Source organism: Diabrotica virgifera, chromosome 1 (assembly GCF_917563875.1).
Source record: "Diabrotica virgifera virgifera chromosome 1, PGI_DIABVI_V3a".
NCBI classification, from domain to species: domain Eukaryota; kingdom Metazoa; phylum Arthropoda; class Insecta; order Coleoptera; family Chrysomelidae; genus Diabrotica; species Diabrotica virgifera.
This window is the reverse complement of record NC_065443.1, coordinates 116,790,115-116,811,440: the sequence shown is the minus strand read 5'-3', so window position 1 is coordinate 116,811,440 and position 21,326 is coordinate 116,790,115. Positions and strand designations below refer to the sequence as shown.

Sequence of the window (21,326 nt, the reverse complement as noted above, 5' to 3'; positions counted from 1 at the left end):
ACCCTGACGGTTATTCACTCGCAGCGCGCGGACTATAATGGTTCTTCCCCACTACACCGTTCCATTTAACATTTGTAATAAAAGGACTGTAAATGTTTTCCCTTTTACTCCGTACCATCCGAAAGTAATATACTTTCATCACTAGAAAACTTCGTTATCTCAATTTAGACCAGAAGTGGACCATGATTGTTTTCCCCCTGACTCCTCATGTATTAACATAATACTGAGCAGTCGGTAGAGCTAAGTAACGACGCCATCTTTTTTTTCGTTGTTCGTTGTGTCTCTGTCTTACATCAAGTAAGTATAGCAGCATCTCTTTTTGGTGGGGAGCGAGGAGTTTCAATGAGCTAGAGAGAGACAAAACGAACAACCGCAAGTTGGATAATTCTTTATCTTTTTCGTGAACGTTACCGTTGTGTAGCATTTTAATCATTGCATCGTGTTTTACTGTATCAAACGCTTTTTTATAATTGAGTAATGTGAGTGAATGGTGAACTGTGAATATATCCTTTCGTTGTGGATAAAAATAAATAAAAACAGTGCACTTGTCTATCTAAGCCGATGCCGCACTGCAAGAAGTTTGGTAGGATGGTGGATGGTAGATAGCTGCCTGGCGACTATCTAGCTACTTATACCACGAATAACAAAACGACGGTAGCCGCAGTGGCCTCCCACTACCATCTAACCATCCGGTGCCGGTGGTTCACCAGGCGTCTATCCACCCAAATCAGTCGTGTTTGATATTCCATCCGGGTAGCCTGGCTATGGAGGAAAGCGTAATAAGTGCTGTGTATAAAAAAGGGCAATTTGGGACTCACCAGACCCACTATTTGACGAAACATGGCTTAAAATATCTGTTTTATTTAGTCTTTGCAGTTGCATTAAAAAAATTCAATTTTCAAGTCAGGTGAAGTTAAAAAACCATTTGTACCTTTAAGTGGATTTTCCTCCACTTTCTGAAAAGTGTAGTTAGTGAATTTTACCTCTAATAGGACGATATGCTAAAAAACAAACCAAATGTAACGTAACAAATGAAACAAACGATTCCTCAGCAGTCACTTGGATAATGACTTCATTTCACTCTTTCACTGAGTCCAGGATGCAGCGCCCCTCCACCATCTACCTTTAAAATCCACCCTCCAAGCAACCATCTAGTGGCATCTAGCATCCTGCAGTGTGGCATCAGCTCTATAGCTGTCCCCGTTTCTTATTTGTTTTACGTTTTGGCAGCTATAAAATCTACAGTGATTATTATTTATGAATCACCTTACATAACTATATTAATTATTACATATATTCTGTTTGGGCGACAAATCAGCACCTAATCATACACAAATGATCAGGTAATTGAACGAATTACATACACCACATAATTAAAATCGAAAGTGAATTCCTGAGGTTATAAATAACCAGCCATCACATAATCTTTATGGGTTATTGTCACTCGAACTTAATACGGCGTTACAACTTTTATTTTTATCATCGCTATCAGCTTGTGTGAAATAGAAATCGAAGCATTCACTCCACTTCAGTTGCTTAATGATGTTTCGCTTGGTTTCTGTTTAAAACGACATACTAGATACTAGACAGTGTTGAGACAGAAATGTATGACTTTCAATAAAATTGTCACAATTTAGTTCAAGTTCACTTTGATCTTGCGTAAGAGATGTCTAAGAAAAAGATAAATATGAAAAAAGGAAGTTGTTCATAAGAATCGACTGATCGTGAAAATAGAGCAAGAAAACGATGAGCGTAATGATACGACAAATAAAATATAGAGCTTAAAACCATGAACATCACATAGTGGCGAAGGAAGGTATCCGACAGGGCAGAATGAAAGAACATTGTTAAGCAGGTCAAGACTCACAATGGGTTATAGCGCCATTACCAGAAGGAAAAGAAGAACTTAAAGGGAACCAGTGCCATGACTTCTTTAACTAGAGACTATACTTTAGACTAAGGGTCTTATCCCACCAAAGCTACGCAAAGCGACGCGACGGCAACACGATTTCAATATAGGGCACAAGCAGGCGACATGGAGTTGCCCCATCAAAGGGACGCGTTTTCTTTTCTATATATCTTAACCTGATTTCAACACCCTGGTGTCTATTTATACACGCTAGCATCTGTAAATGTACTGTTTTTCCAAACCCTAACTGATGTCAACACCCTGGTGTCCATACACGCTAGCATCTGTAACTGTAAATATGCGTCCGGGGCACACATATCCGCATCGAGTCCAAGCCGAAAGACGGCAAAATGTGGGACGTGGTAAAGCCTATTTCATACTTTACGACTTCGGTCGTCACGACAAACGGTCGTAACGACAGTTTGTCGTACAATCCATTAGTCCAATACAGCAATGTACGGAGCCTTTCACACAGGACGACCACGACTAACTATCGTGCCGTTGCTCTTCGGCTGTCGTCCAATGTCACTGCAATGGACGACGGTCGTGTCGTGCCGTGCTACCAGTGAACCACGGGCATAAATCAGTGCTTCCATAGTTAACGACAGTTAGTCGTGTAGTACCAGTGAATCCAGTGGCACGTACCTACATAATGGCAGACAATATAGATGGGGATTTTTTACCTACATAGATATGTACAATACATAGGTAAACATCTGGTTGGTATTATCTTATTGTGAGGACAAAAATTTCAGCATTAACAATGTTTATGACTTTTTCAAAGTGCCGAGGAATAGACCCTATTATAAAATGCATTATTATAAATGTACCCTATTATAAAAATTAAATCATAAATGTTTCATCGGGAATATCTAAAATTTCTTGTTAATATTTTAAAGATTCTTTTATAGCACAGTTTAGTGTCCAGTGACATAAACGTAGATATATATTCGTGTTTTATTAATGATTATTTAAATATGTATAATCGGTATGTAGCAGGGGTGGCCAAGTTCCTTGATAGTCCGAGCCATTTTTCAAAATTTGAAATTTTTCGAGAGCCGCAATTAAACAATATTTATTTAGAAACTGCAAAAATGGTATTAAATTTTTCTCTCATCGTTTGGATTTCACAAATTTTAAAGTGACAAAATGGTTCACATCGTTTCAAATATGCAAATAATTCTACAAGCAGCCTTTAATACTCAGGATACTTCGATTCTTTATCATGCTTCCATCTTGTTCCGGGACAGCCTACTGATCTGCTGCCGTCTATCAAAAACACTGCCTTTAACACTTTTTCTTCCTCTGATCTTACCAGCTGGCCTGCCCATCTTATCTTAGCTTTTATATGTTTAACGATGTTTTCAGCACACTTAATATATTACACGTTTTGGTCGCTTTGCCGATAGTTTATCAAAGAACTAAAAGTATTGTTTTATTTATATTATACATATAGTTTGATCACATACACAGTCACCAATTCAGCTTTGCAGCGCCTTATCCACTCTCCTGTCAATTCATCTCTTTGATGGCCAAATATCATTCTGTGAACTTTTCTTTCAAATACAGGCAGCTTATTTATTTCCTGCTGACGTAGAGTCCATGTTTAACTTCCATATGTAACGATTGGGCGAATAATTGGCATGTACAGTCCTAAGTTAGATAGTCTTTTCAGCAACTTAGATCTTAATAATGATGATAGGGAGTATAATGCTCTATTGCACGCAGCTATCCTTGCAGAGACTTCTTTTTATATGTTGTTGTCATCTGTGATTGTCGCCCCTATATATTTAAACTCTTTTACTACTTCGAAGTTATGGTCATTAACAGTTATGTTCTTTGGCCTTGGATTTTTGGTTACTAGCATGTATTTCGTCTTCTATTCATCATTCATCTATTCGAAGGCCCAGGCTACCTGTTTCTTCCTCTCTGTTGTGAAAGCACCTCTCTCACGTCTCTTGTAGAATGAGCGACTGCACCTAAATCACGAGCAAAGGCCAACAATAGTTTTGATCCTCTATTCGCAAATCCCCCGGTCACCTCAGATGATATTTTACTTATTACATATTCAACAGCCAAACTGAATAGCAACAGTGATAAGGGGACTCCTTGTTTAAGTCTTGAAGTTACACTTAGTCTTTTATATTTGTTGACAGTAATTTAAGACATTTTGAAACACAAAAATTAAAAATCAATTCAGGTACATTTATTGACAGCCACAAATAATCCTTCAAAGAGTCACATCTGGCTCACGAGCCAAAATTTGGCCATCCCTTAATATTAAATAATCTAAAATCAGTTTTTTAGACGGATCTTTTAAATATTGAAAGATGAAAATTGACCCCTATAACAATAATTATTGTTCACTAATTGAATTGTATTTATTAACAAAATAGGTATATATTTTTTATACAACTATTGCTACTGAACTGGGACAACAATCCTTAAAGCAAACATTTAATTTAATAAGCTGGGAATACCAAAGATGATCACGGCGAACAAAAACAAAATTTATGTAATTTAATGTTTTGTATTTTGATAACTTGTATGAAGAAAAATTTGGAAGTACACCGCAAGAAAGGCTGAGAGAAATAAATGACATGGGGGAACAATTAAGAGAGATTTCAAGAGAAGAACTGGTAGACGCGATACGAAAATTAAAGGTAGGTAAAGCTCCAGGGCAGGATGAAATTGCACCAGAAATGATCAAATACTTAAGAGAGAAAGTGAAAGACTGGCTGTGGGCAATATGCAAAGATGCATGGAAGGAGAAAAGGATCCCAACAGATTGGGAAAGCAATTTAATACTACCAATACATAAAAAGGGCGAGGAAACTCTTTGTCACTGACATGCGGAAATAATTAAAAAATTTATTTTGCTCATTTCTTAAATCTCCAAAAAGTGTTTGATATAAACCTACTTCTTCTCTTCTTCCATTGATTGGATGCACCCAATGTAGGCGATTACGTCTCTGTCTTTTTTTACGGCGATAAATTAACCATAAAGCCAAAATTTTTGCCCGATCCATTCTACGCCTTGTGCTCTCTACGACAATAAAATAATTACTGTGAAGTCCGAAAACTGTAAAGTGTGAAAGTCCGATGAGCACGACAAACGGTCGTACGACCGTTTGTCGTGGCGACCAAAATCGTAAAATATGCAAGAGGCGTAAGGCGAGAAGGAAAAAGTAAGGTATTTAGGTATTTTATCTGTGAGAACACATAGTCCCGCACCGAGTCAGCACCGTGGTGCGGATATGTGTGTCCCGGCCTTTAGGACTTAAATTAGTAGCCAACAGCTTAGTAAAAACGACTTTATACCGTGGATCTTCATCCAACTAGTATCTGCTTAGTTAATTTAGGTTTAGGTGTTAAACTAACGAACAAGTACAACAATAAGTATTACGAATTATACTACGATCATAAAAAAGATTTCAATTTATCTAGATGCATATTGTAACCGTAAATCTATGTGTCCAACCGAATTCACGCGAGGCAAACATAAATATCAACACTGGAAGCAGAATGCGCCTAAAAGTTCACATTTTCAACAATACTAATCGATATCTTGGAAAAGTTTTAGAGAGACATCTAAGTGCCAGAAATTCACTCTTAATTATTTTAAACAATCGCGTGCACACGAAATACTAAGGTAGAAATATGCTCAATAGACGTTTTATGATAATTTATTGAGCCATCGAAAAGTGCCGTAATTAGGGTTGTCTAAGGATTAAAACTTCTTTAGTTGGGAGTTTAGTCACATAACTGAACCATTTATGATGTTTTTTATTAAAACGGACATTAAGAAAATTAAAGTTCTGCTGGATTACTTCTATATAACTTATTCATTATAGTGTAAAAAAAATTAGTTTCAATTTTTTTTTTTTTTTTGGTAAATATGTATAATTACCCAACATGCGGCTCTACTGAGTGTCTCATGAGGCTTTGAAATCCCTTTGCGGCTTTTTTAAGCTTTTTAAATCATAAGCGTTTTAAAAGATAAAAGAAATGATGTATGTATTGCATTATGCATTATGTATTTTAGCATATTATTTCTAAATTAAAGTACACCAACACAAATGACTAATTAACAAAAATAGGATATTTTGAATTCACTAGAAACAACTCTTATCTTCAAGAAACAAAAACGTTCGCTTTAAGCACGTACGTATGTTTAAATTTCTAATTATTTAGATAAGAAACAAATACTTCAAAGTTCTAGAAATGAACGAATATTTTTCTTTAAATATTTAGAAAAAATAATAAACAACTCATATGTTTACAGGATTTTGAACATTCTTTTTATAACTACTGAATGAGGAGTATTGCTAGTATTTCAGGAAGTGACTTGACGTAAACACAGGATACAAATATTTTTGGGAAAACTAAGAACGATGTATAGACCAGGGCGCATCTGTAAAAATATTAGTACATTTGGACGTTGAGAGGTGACTCAAATTTTTTTGCACAAATTGCTTGAAGATAAATCAAATAATAATATTTGAGTTATCCTCCCTCTCAAAAAGGTCCGGAACATTGTTTAAATAATCAAAATGTCAAAAAATGAAGGAAAAATTCGATTTTTATCTTCGTTTTTTGATTATAACTTTAAAAGTATTCATTTGCGAGAAAAGTTGTACTGACATAAAAGTTGCATAATTAAATTTCCTACAATATAGAATTGGTTAAAAACTTAAAAAATAGTCACTCTTGTTGCAAAATAGCAATAATTGCCAAAAAAACCATACAAAAACAAGTATTCGCATTTTACGTTTTTCAACCATTTGTGCTACACTTAGGACCTTCATATTTCACCCAGAAAAACTTTATGATACAGTAAAACAATACTGTAAAATTCATTAAGATCGGTTTAATAGATTTTGCACAATAAATTTTGCAATCCAGCTATCGCAAAAAAAATTCATTTTTTCAAAATGTTACAGGACTGAAAATAAAGCAGATAGCAAGTTGAAATTTTTTTGCTTATAGAAGTGTACTGTACCTTTCCTTTGCAATTTGCAAAATTAAAATCGATTAACTACCACCTCGTCACGAATTTTTTTAAATAAACATTAATTATTGGTGCTACGCACAGGACAGCGAATAGTTTGCTCTGATTGGGCATTCCAATGACCTTTGATAATGATGGATACATTTTAATTTTTGTTTACATTTTGATATAAATAAATAAATTTGTATATTGCAAAATAAAAACACATACTCTATCCTTCGAAATAACACTTTTTTAGCAAAAACTTTCTTTTTTCATATATTTTAACTTAGAGAATAAAAGTTTATTATTTTTAAACATATGCAATTGTTTAAACAACATTTCACAAACAATAATAAAATTAGTTTGATTTTTGTGGAATTAAAATATTAAAATACAACAAAATATAGAGTAAGAAAATAATATATTAGATAAAGATTGGAAGAAATTTTGGTGGAAATCAACTTGTGTGAATCGAACACCGCTGTCCTGCGCGTAGCACCAAAATTAATGTTTATTTAAAAAATTTCCTGACGCCGTGGTAATTAATCCATTTTAATTTTGCAAATTGCAAATGAAAGGTACAGTCCACGTCTATAATAAAAAAAAAAAAAAATTCAACTTGCTATCTACTTTATTTTTAGTCCTGCAACATTTTAAAAAAATGAATTTTTTTTGCGAAAGCTGGATTGCAAAATTTATTTTGCAAAATCTATTAAACCGATCTTAATGAAATTTACAGTGTTGTTGTATTATATCATAAAGTTTTTCTGGGTAAAATATGAAGGTCCTACGTGTAGCATAAATGGTTAAAAAACGTAAAATGCGAATACTTATTTTCGTATGGTTTTTTTCGCAATTATTGCTATTTTGCAACAAGGGTGACTATTTTTTAAATTTTTAATCACTTCTATATTGTAGGAAATTTAATTACGCAACTTTTATGTCAGTACAACTTTTCTCAGAAATGAACAGTTTTAAAGTTATAATCAAAAAACCAATAAAAACAATCGAATTTTTCCTTCATATTTTGACATTTTGATGATTTAAACAATGTTCCGGACCATTTTGAGTGGGAGGATAACTGAAATATTATTATTTGAGTAATTTTCAAGCAATTTCTGCAAAAAAATTTGAGTCACCTCTCAACGTCCATCTCAAAACAGATGCGCCCTGGACTAGTATCAGTCGACAGTGATTTTATTCATATTGTAATTGAAAAAACCCCGGATTGGATGAAGAAATATTTTAAAATATACAGGATGTTATGAAATGACAACATCAGAAGATGTTTTAAAAAATTGGAATGAAAAAAAAATCTGTTAGATTATTTCTTTACTCTGGATTTAGTTCATTATATTTAGCCTAGCAATATCTTCTTCTTCTTCCTACTTTATAAATAGGCTCAATGCCTGTTTTACTTCGGTTTTTAGCCTCAATTGACATTGTCTGACCACCTTTTCCTCGGTCCTCCCAATGATCTTCTTCCATTTGGCGATTTGTCTCTTGCTATTCGTACTATTCTATTTTCTGTCATTCTTTCTATGTGTTGATTCCATTCTATTTTTCTTCTTTTGGTCCACATGTTTATTTCTTCTATACCACATCTCGCTCGTATTTCCTCACTTCTTACTCTGTCTTTTAGAGTTTGGTTTGTTATTTTTCGTAAGATTTTCCTTTCTGCTGTTTCCAACAGTCGTTGTGTTTTCGCCGTATCTGCTCTTGTTTCCGCTGTATACGTCATTATCGGTCTTATTGTTGATTTATATATCCTGGTTTTCGTTTTCGTTGTGAGGTATTTATTTCTCCAGATTGTATTACTGAGACATCCAGCTGCTCTGTTCGCCATGTTCATTTGTTTTTGTACTTCTTCCACTTTTCCGTAGCTTGACAGTTTTATTCCCAAGTATTCCGTTTTTATCACTTGTTCTATTTTGTTATTTACGACCAGTTTACATAGTCTCGGTTCCGCTGATATGTATCACTATCGATATAGTTTTCTCTGTTGAGATCAATATGTTGCATATGAGAGCCGTGTCTTCGAATTCTTTAATTAATCTTTGCAGGTCATCTTCATTTTCGGCTGTTATTATGGCGTCGTCGGCGTAGCATATTATCTTTATTTCCTTTTCTCCCATTTTATATCCTCTTTTTTAACTTTCTTTATGATTTTATCCATGGGCTCAGCGCATCTCCTTGTCTAATGCCAGATTCATAGCCTAGCAATATAACCATCACAAACAAATGTCACAAAAGAAGTGTCTGCACTAGGTACTTTAAAGAAAACGTTAAATTGTTTATTAAACACATCATTAAACACGAAAATGTTCTTTGTACTCCAAAATCATTTGTGTTTACTTACTTATAACCACTTATTTACTGCATACAATTTTAGTAAACACTCAAGTTAGTCTAAATTTTTTGTGTGGGGCATTGTCTACAAATGGGACTGTAACCTCACATTGAAATGCACAAAGGTGTATGGATTCATGTATACAAATCTATACCTCTATACAAATTGTGGGATGTTACTTCTTATAAAGTGCTTATCTTTGTTATTTTCTGAAGCAGGACATAGTGACGTGTACCGAGTAACAAAAGTGCAGTATAACTACAGTATCCCAATACTGACAAAAATTGACATACAGAGTGTTTCATTGATACAGTAAAACCTCGATAGAACGGACCTCTATTTAACGGACTTCGGATATAACGGATAAAAAGTCAGATCAAATATCTAAAAAAAATTGAATTCAAAAAAATATGAAAATCGAATTCTAGAAGGAAAAACAACAAGGACAGGATCTCGGCACTGCTTTGTGCTAACGTCGATGGATCGCATGGATTGACTACTATAATAGTTGTTGGTAAATCTGGTAAACCTGGTGCTGTCAAAGATAATCATCAAAAGGAATCATCTGTCCGTTTCATATTATAGCTCTAATAGGGCATGGTTCACCAGAGATATTTTCAAAAATTGGTTTTTAAAGGATTTGTACCTGCAGTGAGAAAATTTCCAGAGAAGATACTGGTAATATCTATCGCCTAAAGAGGTGAAATGTTTATTGACTTTAGACAAAGCTCCTGGTAATCCCACTGAGAGTATTCTTCAGAAGACGGCAACTTTAATTAGGGAATCCAACGATCTGTCAAACTATTCCAATATGTCTGGCGGCTGGCATGCAATACATTGAAGCCATATAATAGTATAGTGTTATTTTAGTATTTTAAAGTAATTTTCGTATTTTATGTCCGTGTAAATATTGCTAAATACTTCTGTGACATAGTAAAAAATATTGCTTACGTCAATAAACTTTAATAAATAGTTAAAAAGTTTTAATTAAGTATTTTGGAAGATTGAAGAAAGCTAGGTTAACAAATTTTATGTTTTATAAGTTTAATAAAAAATAATATTGAGCATCCCTAAAATATATTTTAGGTAAAATCATCGGGGTAATATATATTTTATTATTTTAGGTACCTAGTAATACTACATTGTATCTTAAATTTGAAATTTTAATTTAAATAAAGTATCCAATAAAATCGCTTGTGTGCAGTGTTGCCAGAGAAATTTTTGTAAATGCACCGGAATGACTGGAATAGTGACACAAAGTACTAAACCAACACATTTTGTACAAAAACTTAAAAAAACGTCGTTTAATATTATTTGAAGCAAATGTCTTATGTCACAAAATTTTAGGTTTTTTACTTTAGGAGACTTTAGTATCAAAAGTTTGGTTGTTAACTGTATCAAATTGGTACAATTGTAACAACTCTGGCAACGCTGAATTGCCTGCCATACGTCTTGTCATTAAAAATCACGTGCTTTGGATTGCCTAATTGTATGTTTTGCCAAAAAATACATCGCTTATTCATCCCATGAATCAGTGAATAATTTTGTCAATCAAATGAGTATATTGCAGAAAGTTTTTAGATGAAGTAGAAAAGTAAAAAAAGTAGCGAACAAAACTTTATTCCTTTTTTAACTTACAGATCTGTACACTGTACATGTAAATACGGTACCTACATAATTGAAAAAAAAATTTGATTGATTTTAAACCTATTTTTATACAACGGACTTTTGGCTATAACGGACATCCCGTTCCCCCGATTAGTCCGTTATAGGTCTGGATCCCGCGTATGGAAAAAAGTTGATTAATAGCAAGCTGAAAATTTGTCAATAGCTTAAGGGTGTCTAGTCGGATAAACTTTGATATATGGGAACACTGTAACAGGGGCAGTTTTAATTGTGGAACAGGTTAAAAATTTGGAACGGTCAGATCACGAAAACGGCACATGTATTTTGTCTGACAGAACAGACTTAAACTCTCCGAACAGATATTAAACTCTCATGTAAAAATCAGACTGCTATTTATCACCAAATGGGCGTTTTAATGGGTGGACCATGTAGAATATGTCAAATGACAGGAATTATGACAGGTGATAAATAGAAGTCTGATTTTTGCACGAGAGTTTAATCTCTGTTCGGAGAGTTTAAGTCTGTTCTGTCGGACAAAATAAATGTGCCGTTTTCGTGGTCTGACCGTTCCAAATTTTTAACCTGTTCCACAATTAAAACTGCCCCTGTTACAGTGTTCCCATATATCAAAGTTTATCTGACTAGACACCCTTAAGCTATTAACAAATTTTCAGCTTGCTATTAATCAACTTTTTTTTCATACGCGGGATCCAGACCTATTATATCGAGGTTTTACTGTAATTGGAAACGTTTTAAATGTAGATTAATTTTTAGATTTTCAAATGCCTATAATATGTATAATATACTCTTCATTCGTAACGATAAAATCATTAGCTTTAGATATATTTGAACGTAAAAACGAAGGGACATAAGATAAAAACATATTAGGGAAGGGACATATTAAGATAAAAACCAAGGCCAAGGACCGGCTTGGGCTGTAGTTAATAATTATTAATTAGTTAATTATTAATTAATAATTAGATTTAATTATTATTGGATGGATAGATAATACAATAATCAAAATAACTGTGCCGATACATTTTTAACTCAGAAAATCTCAAAAACTAATGACTTTATCGTTACAAATGAAGAGGATATTACTTACATAGAAAGTATTTGAGAATCCGAAAATTGCACTAAAATAGCAATTACGCCAGTGGCGTAGCATTTGAAAAGGGTCAACCATTCCCTTTCCCTCGTCGTACTCATCTGGTAGTAGCCATAAACGTTTGTTTATAATTTAGTAGGGTGTACAGTACCTATAGGTCTGGATCCCGCGTATGAAAAAAAAGTTGATTAATAGCAAGCTGAAAATTTGTTAATAGCTTAAGGCCGTCCGCACATGAGTCGATTGAAAACAGGTCTCGAGGTTCGCGCGTCTTGCTCGTCTTGTACGAACCCTGCGGCACAAGCGATTGCTCTCCGCACACTAGTCGGTTCAGTTTGCTCACATCTTTTTTATTTATCAACCCAAACGACTATTTAGATCTGTAAAAAGTACGGTATTGTTACATTTTTAGTATCATTTGTATACAATGAGCATTATACAATTGAGGGTTCTATTTCCCCAACGAATTTTATATTAAACACCTAGAAACAGAAGTTCAATGTTTTCAGAATTTTATATTACAAACAATATATTTCCACAAAGTTAGTAGGTAGTACTACAATCAACGAACATAACATGCACCAATCTTTAAATAAAAGTAAAATTTCATTCAGCGCAAAAAAACAACAAAAAACGAAGGAAACAAATAAAATAAACTACCTATTATGACTAAAAACGTGCGTCTCACTCGAACTTTCTCGTGCACTACGGATCGCAAGAGACGAGAGTCGTACAAGACGAGGAGATTTTGCAATCGTAAACGCCTCGTGTACGGAGCCCAACGCCACAACGAAGGAACTTGAGTGGCAGGGAGAAATCTACGGCCGTCCGCACATGAGTCGATCGAAAACAGGTCTCGAGGTTCGCGCGTCTTGCTCGTCTTGTACGAACCCTGCGGCACAAGCGATTGCTCTCCGCACACTAGTCGATTCAGTTTGCTCACATCTTTTTTATTTATCAACCCAAACGACTATTTAGATCTGTAAAAAGTACGGTATTGTTACATTTTTAGTATCATTTGTATACAATGAGCATTATACAATTGAGGGTTCTATTTCCCCAACGAATTTTATAATAAACACCTAGAAACAAAAGTTCAATGTTTTCAGAATTTTATATTACAAACAATATATTTCCACAAAGTTAGTAGGTAGTACTACAATCAATGAACATAACATGCAGCGATCTTTAAATAAAAGTAAAATTTCATTCAGCGCAAAAAACAACAAAAAACGAAGGAAACAAATAAAATAAACTAACTATTAAGACTAAAAACGTGCGTCTCACTCGAACTTTCTCGTGCACTACGGATCGCTAGAGACGAGAGTCGTACAAGATGAGGAGATTTTGCAATCGTAAACGCCTCGTGTACGGAGCCCAACGCCACAACGAAGGAACTTGAGTGGCAGGGAGAAATCTACGGCCGTCCGCACATGAGTCGATCGAAAACAGGTCTCGAGGTTCGCGCGTCTTGCTCGTCTTGTACGAACCCTGCGGCACAAGCGATTGCTCTCCGCACACTAGTCGATTCAGTTTGCTCACATCTTTTTTATTTATCAACCCAAACGACTATTTAGATCTGTAAAAAGTACGGTATTGTTACATTTTTAGTATCATTTGTATACAATGAGCATTATACAATTGAGGTTTCTATTTCCCCAACGAATTTTATAATAAACACCTAGAAACAAAAGTTCAATGTTTTCAGAATTTTATATTACAAACAATATATTTCCACAAAGTTAGTAGGTAGTACTACAATCAATGAACATAACATGCAGCGATCTTTAAATAAAAGTAAAATTTCATTCAGCGCAAAAAAACAACAAAAAACGAAGGAAACAAATAAAATAAACTACCTATTATGACTAAAAACGTGCGTCTCACTCGAACTTTCTCGTGCACTACGGATCGCAAGAGACGAGAGTCGTACAAGATGAGGAGATTTTGCAATCGTAAACGCCTCGTGTACGGAGCCCAACGCCACAACGAAGGAACTTGAGTGGCAGGGAGAAATCTACGGCCGTCCGCACATGAGTCGATCGAAAACAGGTCTCGAGGTTCGCGCGTCTTGCTCGTCTTGTACGAACCCTGCGGCACAAGCGATTGCTCTCCGCACACTAGTCGATTCAGTTTGCTCACATCTTTTTTATTTATCAACCCAAACGACTATTTAGATCTGTAAAAAGTACGGTATTGTTACATTTTTAGTATCATTTGTATACAATGAGCATTATACAATTGAGGGTTCTATTTCCCCAACGAATTTTATAATAAACACCTAGAAACAGAAGTTCAATGTTTTCAGAATTTTATATTACAAACAATATATTTCCACAAAGTTAGTAGGTAGTACTACAATCAATGAACATAACATGCAGCGATCTTTAAATAAAAGTAAAATTTCATTCAGCGCAAAAAACAACAAAAAACGAAGGAAACAAATAAAATAAACTAACTATTATGACTAAAAACGTGCGTCTCACTCGAACTTTCTCGTGCACTACGGATCGCAAGAGACGAGAGTCGTACAAGATGAGGAGATTTTGCAATCGTAAACGCCTCGTGTACGGAGCCCAATGCCACAACGAAGGAACTTGAGTGGCAGGGAGAAATCTACGCGATTTGAATCAAGCCGAGTGCTTCGAGCGTCGCTCCATGTGCGGACGGGCTAAGGGTGTCTAGTCGGACAAACTTTGATATATGGGAACACTGGAACAGGGGAAGTTTTAATTGTGGAACAGGTTAATAATTTGGAACGGTCAGACCACGAAAACAGCACATGTATTTTGTCCGACAGAACAGACTTAAACTCTCCGAACAGAGATTAAACTCTCATGCAAAAATCAGACTGCCATTTATCACCAAATGGGCGTTTTAATGAGTGAAACATGTAGAATATGTCAAATGACAGGAATTATGACAGGTGATAAATAGCAGTCTGATTTTTGCATGAGAGTTTAATCTCTGTTCGGAGAGTTTAAGTCTATTCTGTCGGACAAAATAAATGTGCCGTTTTCGTGGTCTGACCGTTCCAAATTTTTAACCTGTTCCACAATTAAAACTGCCCCTGTTCCAGTAGTCCCATATATCAAAGTTTATCCGACGATACACCCTTAAGCTATTAACAAATTTTCAGCTTGCTATTAATCAACTTTTTTTTCATACGCGGGATCCAGACCTATACAGTATCCCAATACTGACAAAAATTGACATACAGAGTGTTTCATTAATAATTGGAAATGTTTTAAATGTAGATTAATTTTTAGATATTCAAATGCCTATAATATGTATAATATACTCTTCATTCGTAACGATAAAATCATTAGCTTTAGATATACCTATTTGAACGTAAAAACGAAGGGACATAAGATAAAAGCATATTAGGGAAGGGACATATTAAGATAAAAACCAAGGCCAAGGACCGGCTTGGGCTGTAGTTAATTATTAAATAATAATTAGATTTAATTATTTTTGGATGGATAGATAATACATTAATCAAAATAACTGTGCCGATACATTTTTAACTCAAAAAATCTCAAAAACTAATGACTTTATCGTTACAAATGAAGAGGATATTACTTACATAGAAAGTATTTGAGAATCCGAAAATTGCACTAAAATAGCAATTAGCCAGTGGCGTAGCATTTGGAAAGGGTCAACTATTCCCTTTCCCTCGTCGTACTCATCTGGTAGTAGCCAGAAACGTTTGTTTATAATTTAGTAGGGTGTACAGTACCTATAGGTCTGGATCCCGCGTATGAAAAAAAAGTTGATTAATAGCAAGCTGAAAATTTGTTAATAGCTTAAGGGTGTCTAGTCGGACAAACTTTGATATATGGGAACACTGGAACAGGGGAAGTTTTAATTGTGGAACAGGTTAATAATTTGGAACGGTCAGACCACGAAAACGTCACATGTATTTTGTCCGACAGAACTTCCAATTGATTTGTTACCCTTTCATTAAACTGTCATGCAAACATCAGGCTGCTATTTATCACCAAACGGGCATTATAATGAGTGGAACACGTAGAACATGTCAAATGACAGGAATTATGACAGGTGATAAATAGCAGTCTGATTTTTGCATGAGAGTTTAATGAAAGGGTAACAAATCAATTGGAAGTTCTGTCGGACAAAATACATGTGACGTTTTCGTAGTCTGACCGTTCCAAATTTTTAACATGTTCAACAATTAAAACTTCCCTGTTCCAGTGTTCCCATATATCAAAGTTTGTCCGACTATTATACACCTTTAAGCTACTAACAAATTTTCAGCTTGCTATTAATCAACTTTTTGAAGTTATACTTCTTTACGCGCGATATGAGGGTGAATTTTTATATGTTAAAACCTACGATCCGGGCGCATGCGCATTATAACTTTGTTCTGATTGGATGTTCAAATGGCATGTCAAAAATTATTCAATATGGCGGCTGTGGCACAGCTGTGGTTTCATAGAGAAATAAAAAGAATGTTGTTTTTATTTCTCTATGTGTGGTTTGATTATTTATGGTTGTTGCGTTTTGAAATTTGTGGGAAAAGAAACAACAAACAAAAGTTAGTTAATAGTTATACTGCCTTTTTAAATAGTTTTCATATACATTATACACAAGCATATTATCTGAAGACTATGATATTATTGCACTATCAGAGACTTGGTTGAATGCAGAATTTTATGACAATGAGCTGTTTGATGATAGATATAATGTGGTAAGAAGAGATCGTGATTCGAATCGAGGCGGAGGTGTACTGATGGCACTCAAAAAAGAAATAAATACCTTATGAAATAATTGAAGTAAGCTGTGATATTGAATGTATTATTGTCAAGATAGATTTTAGAAGAACCATATTTTATATGTCTGTTGTTTATTTTACACCTAACTGTTGTATAGATAAGTATGAAACATTTTTAAATCTCTTTGAAGATGTTATCTTAATTCAAAATTCAAATATGTTAATAATAGGGGATTTTAACTTGCCAAGTTTTGAAAATACTAATTATGACTGTGATAAAAACATTCTTTTGCATCAGTTTCTGAATATGGGCAACTTGCAGCAATGTAATGGAGTATATAATCATATGAATAGATTGATGGATCTCATATTGTCAAACCTTACAGTATCAGATGTTATTAGGTCAGATAGTCCACTGATTGCTGAAGACAAATATCATCCTGCTCTTACTTTCACTATCATTATAGATAAATCAGAGTCTGAAAAGCATTGTATGAAAAACTATAAATATGATTACTCAAAAGGTGATTTTTTGATGTTATATAAGCTACTTGAGCAATGTGATTGGTCTGACCTACTGACATGTGATGATGTGGACAGGTCTTTGGGTCTTTTCTATGCAAAGATGTATGATTTTATGGATGTATCAGTACCAGAATTTGAGGTTAAAATGAATAAATCAGTGGCAAAATTCCCGTCTTGGTTCTCCATTGATCTGGTTAAAAATATTAGGTTAAAAAATCGTCGGCATTGTTTAGTTAAAAAAGGTAAGGCAAATGCAGAAGAGTTGGGTATGTATTTAACACTCAGAAAAAATATAAAATTTCAAACAAAAAATGATTACAAATTATATAAACAAAATATAAAAAAGAACCTAACAAATGATCCCAGTAGTTTTTGGGGATTTTTAAAAGGAAAAGCAGGTCTTAGTGGGGTACCAATGAATATGGTATTTGGCACCGAGAGCTACGAGGGTTCTCAGAATATAGCTAACGCTTTTGCACAGTTTTTTCAGTCTGTATATGCAGAAACTGATGACACTGATTATAGTTCAAATAAAGAAAGCTGGGGGCTTTTTAAGTTTCCTAGAGTTGTAGATTCTGATATATTAAATAGCATTAAAAAATTAAAACCAAAAGAGTCCACAGGACCTGATGAGATACCGTCTTATATTTATAAAGGTTTTGCTGAGTGTATAATTAATCCTTTAGTTTTTATATTTAATTTAGCAATTGAACAAAATCGATTTCCTAGCTATTTAAAAATGCTGTGATCTCTCCTGTACATAAAAATGGTAAAAAATGTGACATATGTAATTATAGACCAATTAGTATCTTGAATGGAGTCGCTAAAATTTTTGAAAATATTTTATATTTAAATATACCTATATAATTTTGTAAAAGAATCAATAACAATTTCACAACATAGTTTTCTCCCAGATAAATCTACAGTTACTAATCTTTGCCTATTTTCAGAACATGCGTGTAATGCAATAGTCAATAAAAAACAGCTAGATGTCATATATACAGACTGCGCAAAAGCTTTTGATCGGGTGGACCATGGCATACTCTTAAATAAGTTGGTTGAATATGGTTTCTCTGAGAAAGTTAGAGTAGAGTAAATACAGTAAGGTTAAATTAAAAAGTCTAGTGCCGACCACGATACACTCAACCAGAGATAGGATGGTACACATTTGTGGGCGGATCCTCCTTGGCGCGAAATACGTCACTCACAGAGTTGTTTTAAAAGTTAGCTTGCAGTACACATATAGTTAACATACGTTTTCGCTTATAAATTCGTTTAATTGTGTTTTTTGAGGTTTTTTTTAATATTTCGTTTTAAATAGGACTTTTCCACACTTCTTATTTGTTGTGAGCTTCCGTCATATTATGTCGTATATTAATATTATACACGGATTATACGACATATGACCGAAGCTTGAAACAAATTCCACTTAAAATATTTCTTTTTTTAGTTACATTTTTAAAGCCTAATCATTCTATTGTTTATGCAAAAGATCTGATTCATTTTGAAGGGTCCAGGATTATATCGTAAATATTAATTTTTAATTAAATTTATGTTTATGAAGAATGCGATGAAAAATTATAAACGGTCATTAAAAAAGAGGTCACGTTGTACGACAATTCAAATCAGCTGACCGGACATTTACAAAATTACTCACTGCACTCAAAAACATCAGACCTTTCTGACCTTCATCAACAGAAAGCGAACGTGTGTTTATAATTTCAACAAATTTCTGTACAAAAAAGGAATCAGCTGGAAAGATCAAACACTGAACAATTTATGTTTTCCTAAAACTTATTTCAATAATAAAAACAACGAAAATTCAGATTAAACACAAATTTATAATTTTCCTGTTTCTAAATATGTTCAATATTTAATCAAATTTATACGTTTTAATACTAATTGCATTGAAAAATAATGAAGATAAAATAGAAAAATAAAAAAGAGGGTGAAAAATAATTAAAAACCAATTTCTTCTCTTCATTTTTAAATTCTCGATTTCCGGGAAATCATAGGGGGCGGGAAATGGAGCTCTAACTGTAAAAGATACAGAATGGAGTTAAATGATCTGGCAGGATTCATTTGCCATAAATTTAAGAACGACTTATCATTGCAAAGTTCGTCGAGTGCATCATTTACGTGGATAGATCATTTGAGCGAGGGTGGTTTGTCAAAACCATCTTCTGCATTCATGAATGCCATTGAGAGTCTCAACAGGGTATTTTTTGCTGCACATAATAAAGATGGATTAGTATGTGGTGAAAATTTCATAAAAAGTATTTTGTTGCAAAGTGTAGATATCCAATGCCCCGAAAAGGCAAAACGCTTGTTCTTTAGAACAAGAATGTTCATTCGCATAAAAGAACTAAATAGATCAATTACCCTCCAGAGAGCTACCTACCAAAAGAAAATGGAAAAAAATTTTGGCCTAGAAAACAATAAAAAGCTCTTAATAATGTGTATATGGGATTGAGCCACAATTGTTGGTGTAACGAAAATTACATTTCTTAAATACTACCGTTTGAGTTTCGATTTCCATTCCGGAAATCGCGAAAATTAAAAGTTAAAAGAAAATTACCTAAGTGTTGAAAATTCTGGGAAACTGTAGTAACCGTCTCGTAACCTCGTTCAGGTTACAAGAATTTTCCCAGAATTTTCAACACCTAATTTTCTTTTAAATTTTAATTTTCAAAGATTCAAGCTCGACTCTTCAATACGATTTGATTGATATGTCACAGGTACTATTTCTGCGATTATATTATATGGCACTTCCGGTTAGAACTTTTTAACCGAAAATTATAGGTATAATAACCAAAAGTATCTCTACATTTATTCTCATTTTGCTAAGGCACGTCAAATAATATATCGCTTTAAAACGGTAGGTACTTCCGGTTGCAACTCTAAAACCGGAAGTCCGATGTCAAATGTCTTATCTTTAACACCATCCTTGGGTTATAAGCTTTCATTCGACATTTCATTTGTCATTCTATCTGTATTAGTAACGGAGGAGTTATATTCACGGATGGACGGACAGACAGTCATGAAAACGGAAGTATATATTTGTTCTCGTCTTGCTAAAGCGGATCGAATAATATATCGCTTGTACTATTCCGGTGACTTTAAAACAGTACTTCCGGTTGCAACTCGAAAACCGGAAGTCCTAGGTCAAATTTCTCACCTTTAGTACCATCCTTATAATATAAGCTTTCATTCGACACCTCACTTGTCATTCTACCTGGTATAATGACGGAAGAATTGTGTCTACGGACGGACGTACGGACAGACATACGTAAATAATTCAACGTTTTCACATTTTTTCAAAATTGGGTGAAAACAACATGCATATTTTATTTAAACTACTGTATATGCGCATATTTCATACGTTTTTATTAGCATACTTGCCTAAGTTTAGTAATAAGTGTAGGAATAAAACTTTTATTTATACAAACGTTAATTCGAAAACAGCACTTATTTATTTCATGTTCTCTATTCAAACCTAAACTAAATATTTAAAATAATGCTCGAACATATTTTGTAATTATGTACTTGTTTAGTTTTTAAGTTACTTATACAAATTTATTTGGTATTTTAAATACCTTTTTTAATTTTAATTTGTGGGTAATTATTTTAAAATTTCTTGGACAAAAAGTTGTATTTACATATATAGTAACTTCTGTGTAAATTTCAGATTTTTACCTTTTGTAATTTGAATAAAATAAGAGAAGTTTGACGTTATTTATATTGGTTTCCTTATATCTCGCCAGCGATTACTCTGTGAGTGACGTCATGCGCTCGGCAGACGAAAACTCGTTTTTAGGAACATCCGGGCCTGAGTGCCGACCACTAGACTGGTAACACGCGTGCGAGCGGAGCGGAGCAGAGAAGCAGCGAAGAGAAGCCAACGAGTAGTGGGGATTGCTCGGCTGGGGACTTATTAGTCCTACCTTGAATGTAAGCGAGGTAACAGTTGAGCGTTTTCACTCTCCGAGGCGAGAAGACGCGGACGACAAGAAGCCAGACGGTGAAAAGGTTGTTTTCGGCTAGCAGGAATTCTCATTCCATCACGAATGTAAGCGTGAT

At 34.2% G+C, this 21,326-nt stretch overlaps 1 protein-coding gene across 1 annotated transcript in view; it reads right to left on the bottom strand.

Moving 5' to 3' along the window:
- The window catches only part of LOC114349527 (sodium-dependent transporter bedraggled), a 413,358-nt gene that overhangs the window by 328,244 nt on the left and 63,788 nt on the right, over nucleotides 1-21,326 (bottom strand). The window lies entirely within an intron of this gene.